Below are 8,958 nucleotides of genomic sequence, written 5' to 3'. Positions count from 1 at the left end.
GCTAGCGCAGATAGTCCTCGTGTAGCTTTGCGCTAAATAAAAAAAAACAATCATATTTGTAGTTTGATTTTAATTTTGATGACGGAACATCATTACAGGGTAGTGTTACTCTATCTTATATTTATGTTTTGCTGTGTAAGTTTTTCATAAGAGCAAGTGCAAGCTTCCACAAATAATGACTAGTTTTCACTTTTAATTATTTTTCTACAACTGAATTCTAGACTTCAAAGTTAGGAATGAAAGAAGAAATATGATGTGTGAAACATATCAGGTGTTTTTTCTTTAATTTGGACATGTGACCATTTCATCTTCATCAAAAATTTTCAGAATATTCACACATACATAAATGTATACATGTGTGTAGTTTAACAATAGAGAAATTATTTTTTTTATTAGCCTAACATGCTGTTGGCTTATGTACACATTGTTATAGATCATTTTTGTGCTAGTGGATTTTTCCATGGAAGATGTCATTGTTCATTATAGAACTAGATAGTTACGTTCACGATGCAGTCTTTATAAGGAGGTCAATTAAACAGAGACTTAGTGACACCTGGAGGATCTGTTTCTTCCCTTCCTTTGCTCATGGGATGACCATGAGTGGCGTGGGTAGTACATGGATTCTGTAATAGATGATGTTATTGTTTTTACTATATAGTGGTTTATATTCTCAGTCTTAGGCCTATTTCGATAAGATTTTCTACAGATCTCCACTGGTAAAGATCTCTCTCCAGTTTTCGGAAAGAAACCCTGTTTATCATTTTGTGTCAATGTGACCTACTGAACTGTTTGTCTGTTGGTTAATAAAGAATTGCTTGTTTTTCGCCAGAGCGAAATGGTGTCATAAAAAGACAAATTGAACCAAAAATCAATTAAGTATGTGGGTTCATGAAATGAATCATCTTAACACTTTTCCCATCAAATATACATGTTAAAAAAGTGGTGAAAGAAGTTACATCCACGAATGACTGAGTCATCAGATGACAAGTTACCAATTCATACTACTGCAATTCTTAAAGACTGGTTCAAAAAACAAGAAGAAGAGTTTAGCCAATAAAGCCATCAGATTTAAAGTCTGTCACATTTTCATAAACTGGATGAACGTAGTTTAGAACTTCTTTGGATCATCATCTTGAACCAATATAGGTAATTGTGGTTTTGCTTAAATGATTTCCTTGTTCTAAGTAGTGGTCATTTAAGATAGTTTGTAACTCACCTGGCCAAGCTTCCGTGACATCTTTGAATATGTGGATTATACACAAATGAAGGAATGGTGTACAGGTTTATATGAGCAGAGTTAACTTCTTATTGAATGTAGTAAGAGTGATCACTAGTGTAAATAATTTATGATTGTAGGATATCACAATAGTACAGTGGTCTGACCAAAAGCTCTGTATGAACACAGTTCTTTCTCTCATTTAATGCAGACAAGTTTTCTACCCCATCCACAAAAAATAATTCACTACAATGAACTCTGGCCAGATAGATAGTAGTGTAAGAGTGACATATTAGCATCTCATTCTATGTGTTAATAAAGTTTATTTATTTACGTTGTATTTGTGATCGTTTCATATTTTTTTGCTGTTTCATTTTAATTCTGTTACTCTTCAAGCGCTTCGTTCTCAAACCTTCGATTTTAGTTTTATCTGTAAATATCACATGAAAACCATAGTCATTTCCCAAATAACTTTTTTTGTGCCATACGTCAACAACATAATAATTCAAAAGTTTTGAGACGGCTTGACTGGGAAATATTTGATTATAAATGTACGATGATTGTTGTTAAAGATTTATTTGAATTTGTAGCCAATAAAAAATAATCAGTTAATAGCAAGTTCTTCTGTCAATAGAAATTTATTTTAGTACATATTCTTTATTGTATTTATAAACCCTTATCAACAGTCAAATAGTATATATATATATATATATATATATATATAATGTTCTTAAATTCAAATAGCAAAATTTGTGTATATGTGCTGCTTTGTTGTCAGTTGTTAAAAAAAAACGCAAACAAGACTTAAAGAAGTATTATTCAAGTGAAGAATCTTGGAAAATATTCAAAGGTTCACCCTTGTAGTTCCGTGCATTTTCCTTGGGGGGGGGGGAGAGCAAGAACCGTCACATAGGTATTCATCACGTGTTGGAGATTTGCATATTTATTAAATTTTGCGAAACGCTACTTGAGAGATACCTGCGTTATTCCTAATTTAGAAATGATAGACTATAGTGAAGGCAGTTATTCAACATCACCCATCGCTAACTATTGGTCTACTTTTTACGAAGGAAAAGTGAGATTGGTCGTCATATTATTACGCCCCCATGGTTGAAAAGGCTAGTATGTTCGATTACGAGATTCGAACCCACGACCTGCAGGTAACGACTCAAGCGTTCTAACCACCAGGCCCAAAGTTTTAGTGAACCTCTTAATTGATCAGTTAATTCACTTGGCTTACTTGCAACAGTATTTTTAAAACACATCATTCATGTTACAAAAATTGGTTGATATTTAGGTATCTCATGTTTATTCCCGAAATTAAAGATTTTGAAGAAGCTGATATTGTGCTCCCAAATAGAAGTACATTTTTTTTCTTGGAACGTGTTGAGCTTTAAAATTACGTAGTCTGTTTTAAAGTTTTTTAAAAAAAAATTCTAGAAATTTTACCATCTTTTCAGTTATTCGAGCCCCTTTATAAAATTGACAGTCAATTCCGTTTTTAGGTTAAGAGTAGGAGTGCAAACTGGTTGCCTTCTCTCTGGTCAATAGTTATAAAGTAAGGACAGCTATATCTGAATCTCTAGGTCTTTGTCCTTCTTGCCTAGTCCATGTGTCTGTCGCATTAACTGTCATTCAGGTTAAAAAGACCTTTTAACAAGTTTACAAGTAGTTCGAAATTCTGGGTTCGAAGAATTTGTCAGAGCATTTCTCTTACCAATGATCTATAAATCCAAAACCATAAAGAGTGATTTGCAAGAATATAATTTTGTGAGAAGAAAAATAATAAATTCATAGACTTAAAACTGGTTAATGAAAGACACTGGAATGAGGGTTTGGTGTAGCCTTGCGATTAACGTACCTTTTGGCTCGCGTTCTTTTGCCGAAATAACTCACTCTGCCATGACCGTAGGCGTGTTATAAGAATGACGGTAAGAAAAGAGTAGCCCAAGAGTTGACAGTAGGTGTTGTTGACCAGTGGCCATCCTCCTATGAGTATATATCCCTGTGTATTTTTGCGGGACATTTAATTTAAAAAATAAAAAAAAACACACGACAGATCGTGCTGTTTCACTAACAGAGGAGTGTTTAGAGAAAAACAATCACTAGAAATATCAAGAATACTGGATAAAGTAAGCCCTATAAAATGTATGAAACATGGATATTTTCGTATTTATAACTATATCGACTACACCAGTTTGTCTCAAGTTATCCCATATTGCTAGAAAACTGTGTTTTTATCTGTAAAAATGACCTCGACTGAATGATTGTACTGTTAAGCAAACGACTTTGTTATTTTCCAAGATTGTTTCAATCACAACTTATTTGTATTCGTTTTCAAGTTTTTCTTTCAAAGACCATTTCCAAAACGAACAAATACCTATTTTATAGTTTTTCTGGCTTATCCATCATTGGAGCTTTAATGTGGGAATTTAATAAAACCTTTAGCTTTAAAGGTAGACGAAGAAAAAGCACAAAACTTAGCAGTGTAGACATAAACTCTTACATGTTATCGTTGACTGTTTTAGTTTAAACTTTTTCTGTTTGGAGGAGATAAATTATCAAACAGTCTGATTTTTTGTAAAATATAATAAACAATATCTTAGTATGTTATACACCCATTTCAATACTATTACCAGTATATAACTATAGCTAAAAAGAAAGCACAATTAGTTACCTATAATATTTACTTAGAAAACAGAGAATAAATATGGTTGTGATATCATTAGTCTAGTTTCGTATATTTTACGATAAACTTCGCTTATTTTGCAACACCACCAATATTGAAAAATACAATATAGTTAAGAATCTTTAAAAACGAAAAAATATTTATTTTTCGATTATTATCATTGTTATTTGTACTTCAGTAAAATGTGTACTGCCGTAAAATTATTCTATAACTATTAAGAAGAATCATTGTTGGTTTCAACCTGAGGAGGGATGTCACAAAAATTCCGAAAGGCTTGTATATTATAAACTTCCTTTTCATTCATGAATATGTACATTCTGCTGGAAATGAGACAAAATTATCATGTCTAGTTTATCAAATTGTTATCATTTTAGTCCAATCAGTCCTGTTTACTTATATGTCGCCAAAATGCTATTAATACTAAGATTCAATAACAAAAATACACGTAATTTGCTAGGTTAATAGTATTACCAAAAGTTTTCTGTAACTTAAAATCTTGCTTTATATCAGGTTCAGATCTAAATATCCAAATCATGGGATTTACACAGTCATTTCAAAATGTAACTAGAAACAGACAAGAAATGACATTGATATTGATATATATAGACCCTACTTGTAACTTGAAAAACCGAACTCAGTAGTTATGTCACTTCCTGTTGGTTAGTTACCACTCGCTGTCGTTTAAGTAGCGGTTCTAAGAGCCACAATAAAGCAACAATGATGCTCAGAACTCCCAGAACGAGGAAAACATTATCATAAGATCCAATGTGGTCCCGAAAATATCCTGTTTGAATAAAACAGATAAAATATAATCGTAAAATAGGTAAAGTACGTAGTTGAGTAAGAAAGTACATTATGCTAATATAAAAATAGGTTGGTAAACAACGTTTACAATCATATATCGTTGTTTATCTACCTATTATAAAAGTACTTCGTTACTTGCTTGATTAAAGGCATGTTTAAGCCTAGAGAATAAAAAACAAACAGTTGTATAATAAACGTTACACCTGATTTTTATAAGGATAAAATTGGTATCTTTAGTTCGAAAATAATATTATGGTTATAGCATTTAACATATAAAAACTTAAGCAACACTAGTGTCTAAAAGTGATAAGACAACCGCAAACTTACCTATCAAAAGTGGTTTGCCCATAGATGTTACTCCAACTACAAACATTAGTAGACCTTGGGCGATGGCTTGAATCTCTAGTCCTAAATATTCGGGCACAGCCACAATAACTAACACACGTGTCAGGCCTGCGAGCATACCAAAGCCTAAACATAGGAGGTGCATCGCCAGGTTATTGTAAGCTACTGAAAACATGGCAAACAAAATTCCCTTTAAAAGAATGCTGAGTATCATGGAAGTTTTTCTCTTGATGGAGAACCGATCAGAAATCCACGGTAAAAGTATAGATCCTAATGCGTCAGTGGCTGAAAACTCAATAATCAGATGACTTGCTGATGCCTCAGAGGCTCCTCTATCCACCGCAAAGTCCACAATAATCATAAAAAATGTGTGCATTGTATTAAAAAACACAGAATGGGTTATGGCGATAAGAATAAACATTGGGTTTGAACAAAGTAAAATAAAATGTTCAGAGCCGCTAGAAAATTGTTTGCGCATTTGTTCTCTTTAACCATTAGTTGTTTTGTTAGTCCATGGACGTTTAGCGAATCTTCCCTTTTAGGAACACTTTCATTGCTAGCCTCACACAGGTGTGATGACTCGTGCAACCCCTCTATAGATAGCGCGTCGATGTCATCTGTGACCAATATGTCATCCTCCTTTACTGGTGATGGTATGGAGAACTCGTTGTATGTCATATTTTCAAATTTTTCTTCTTTAATAGAGATTTTTCTTTCATTTATTGACGACAGAGTCAGTGATGTCGTCTGGTGTGATAATGTTTGTGAAGGAATCCGAGAGAGCGGCTGGAGGCAGATTGCAAAAATGATAGCATGCAAAACGACACCCCCCATAATCAACAATGTCCCTCGTAGAGAGTAGGTGTATAGAAGATATTCGAGAAGTGGTGGGAAAATGAAAGAGCTTATTGTGGATCCAGCACAGGTAAGTCCAATAGCAAAGGCTCGATATTTGTCAAAGTTCCGACTAATGATGACTGGAAGCATTGGAAGAGTAATTCCTATGGCAGTACCTATATATGTTGATAGTAGCAGATTCTTTATTGTAAACATACATATTTATAGAAATACATTAATTAATATAAACTCTTTTTCTAAAAGTTTGCGATAAAAATAACACTATTCTTAAAATAACAACCCTTTCTAAATTATCTTTAAAAAATTGAAATTCATTGTATGGTGGTCAGTTATACTTCATGAATAGTGGTCTCATATTTACTGGTTTATACAAATATATATGTATATATATATTATTTCAAAGAAAGATAAACTGTTGTTAATTTGTGTTATTGCTACATTCACTGCGGCTTTGAAGTATACGGTCAGACTTTTTTCATCTGTACATTGCCGTATATGGGACTTCGTTGACATCGTGAGAGGTACTGATGTGAAGAGACACAAAATGATTCACACATTGTTCGGTAACAATGCTTGAGTGGATGGAGAGTGCCTGAACACTCATAAAAATCCCTTACCAGTTCACGGTTAAAAATCAAATCCCATTCACACATGACTCAAATATAACAAAAAATCCAACAAACTTAGTAAAAGTGGACACAGATAACACACAAGACATAACAAATTTAATAAACAATGGTATCATTATGTGGTACCAACGCTACACAGTGGAACAAACTAAGACATCAGCCATAGTAGTAACTCAATGCTACAACTGCCGATGATTTGGGCGTGTAGCGGCGGCTTGTCAAGAAGTCAATATGTGTAAGATGTGGCGAAGACCATCGCATAACACAGTGTAAAAAACAAAATATAAAACAATCAAATCACGCATATACGAAATATAAAACCCCAATGCATAAAAACGAACACAGACACAAGCAACACAAACAAACCAGAAAAAAAAACCCTTATTACCAACAACACAAGTTCAAAAAGCAACTACTTACGCCACAGCAGTTGCAAATACAATAACAAAACTCAAAAAAGTCGCAGAACTCGAAAATTCTACAACAACCAAAGAAACAACAAAAAACAGCAACACAACTAAATGAACAAAAACCTGAAACTACACTAACATAATTCGATGACGAGGAACCCACTTTGAGACTAATAATGCTTGGAGACGGCTTGAATGGGTAATGAAGAAAAATTTTAATATAAGTTTAACATAACAGCAAATGTTATTTTAATGCATTATGTCTCCAAGCATTATTACACTAACAGAAGTGCTAAAAAACATAGTTACAGAAGTTATGACAGAACTCTCAAATCCAACAAGAACAAACAGCTGCATATACATATTAATAAAAATAATAACACAAAAGATACAATCACATCTCCCTCAAATTATATTACCAATTACAGGCTCACTAATAAATTAAATTCACTATGGTACAAGTCAACATCCAAGGTGCACTTGCTTCCAAGAAACACGAGATTGAAGATATAACCAAAACCATTGAACCATATATATTTGTAATATGTGAAACTTGTTTACATTTCACTCATAGTTTTAGAATAAAAGGTTATTCAATTATTAGAAAAGATCGAACAAACAAAAATGACCTCAACAGAGGAATACTGCTGTTTGAATTAGAACTGATCGTAAAGAAAGTGCAAATAACTTCCACAAATGAGTGTATTCTTATAGATTTACAAACTGAAAATGCAATAAATGTAACGGTAGCAGGTAAATACTGCTCACCGAACAAAAAGCTTGATACCGACCTATTATGCTATATAAATAATCATAACCCTAATACCATTATAACCGGAGATCTTAATAGTAAGCATTTAATATTTAATTGTAAATCAACAAGTGCTAATGGCAGAACTTTATATAAGTAATTATTAAACACCAACACAGTATTATGAAATTATGCTACTCCGACACATATTTCATATGCACATGGCGCAAGTGGTATTCTGGATCTATGCTTGGGTTCGTACAATATGAGTCGAAAATGTTTAAATTTTGAAGTAGGACGGGATATTTACAGCGATCATTTACCTATCTGGTGTATTTTCAATCTCACCCCCCTTCCTTATACAAATAAATTAATAGTAACCGAAAAAATTAACTATAAAAAAGTTAACTGGATCGAATATAAATCAATTCTTGACAAAATTCTGCCGAAAGAAAAGTAAATAACGCCGCGTACACATCCAAAATAGATGCTTATTGCCATACAACCACATTGCCTAAAAACAGTAGCAAAACGAACTATACCCAAGCATAAACAACCAATAACGACACAAACTTGGCAACCTCACGCACAAATACTAGAAATGATAAAAGACAGAAGGAAACTACGTAGACAATTCATACAAAGCAGAGATCCCGTACTTAAACACAAATAAACGCACTAAGAAACAAACTAAGAAATGAAGTCCGACAATTAAAACAAGACAGCTGGGATAATTTTTCCTCACAGCTAAATGACAAAACTGACTCAAACCAGTTCTGAACACACCTAAAACTATTTATTAACACAGGAAACCTAAACAGTAGCTACCCACCTTTAGAAACACAAAATGAGACAGCATATACAAACACTGAAAAGGCAAAGGCATTTAAAGAACACCTTCAAAATACGTTTAAAACATACCAGGAACCAGATATGAATGTACATTTTTTAAACAAAGTTAATAACTATATTACACCAAAGAAAACCACGTACACATTAAAATTCCCTGTTAACACACAAAGTACAACAATGAATATGGATGAAACGGAAAATTCAATCACTTATCAGTTCGCATAAACAATCACAGAAACAAAGGTAAAATTAGCTATAAGAGCTACAAAAAACAAATCACCAGAGGAAGATGGCATACAAGCTATCTTCCTCAAAAAAGGCACCCAGAGACTGTATGGACACTCTTTAACTTATCACCGGGGCCGGCATGGCCAGGTGGATTAGGCACTCGACTCGCAATCTGA

The 8,958-nt window shown here is 33.3% G+C and overlaps 1 pseudogene; it reads right to left on the bottom strand.

Annotated features, from left to right (window-relative positions):
* Window positions 1–1,948: 1,948 nt before the first annotated feature.
* Window positions 1,949–8,958, bottom strand: part of LOC106478260 — a 15,727-nt pseudogene continuing 8,717 nt past the window's right edge.

Source organism: Limulus polyphemus, unplaced genomic scaffold (assembly GCF_000517525.1).
Source record: "Limulus polyphemus unplaced genomic scaffold, Limulus_polyphemus-2.1.2 Scaffold194, whole genome shotgun sequence".
Lineage (NCBI taxonomy): Eukaryota > Metazoa > Arthropoda > Merostomata > Xiphosura > Limulidae > Limulus > Limulus polyphemus.
The sequence above is the reverse complement of the archived record's forward strand: the minus strand, read 5'-3'. Positions and strand labels throughout refer to the sequence as shown.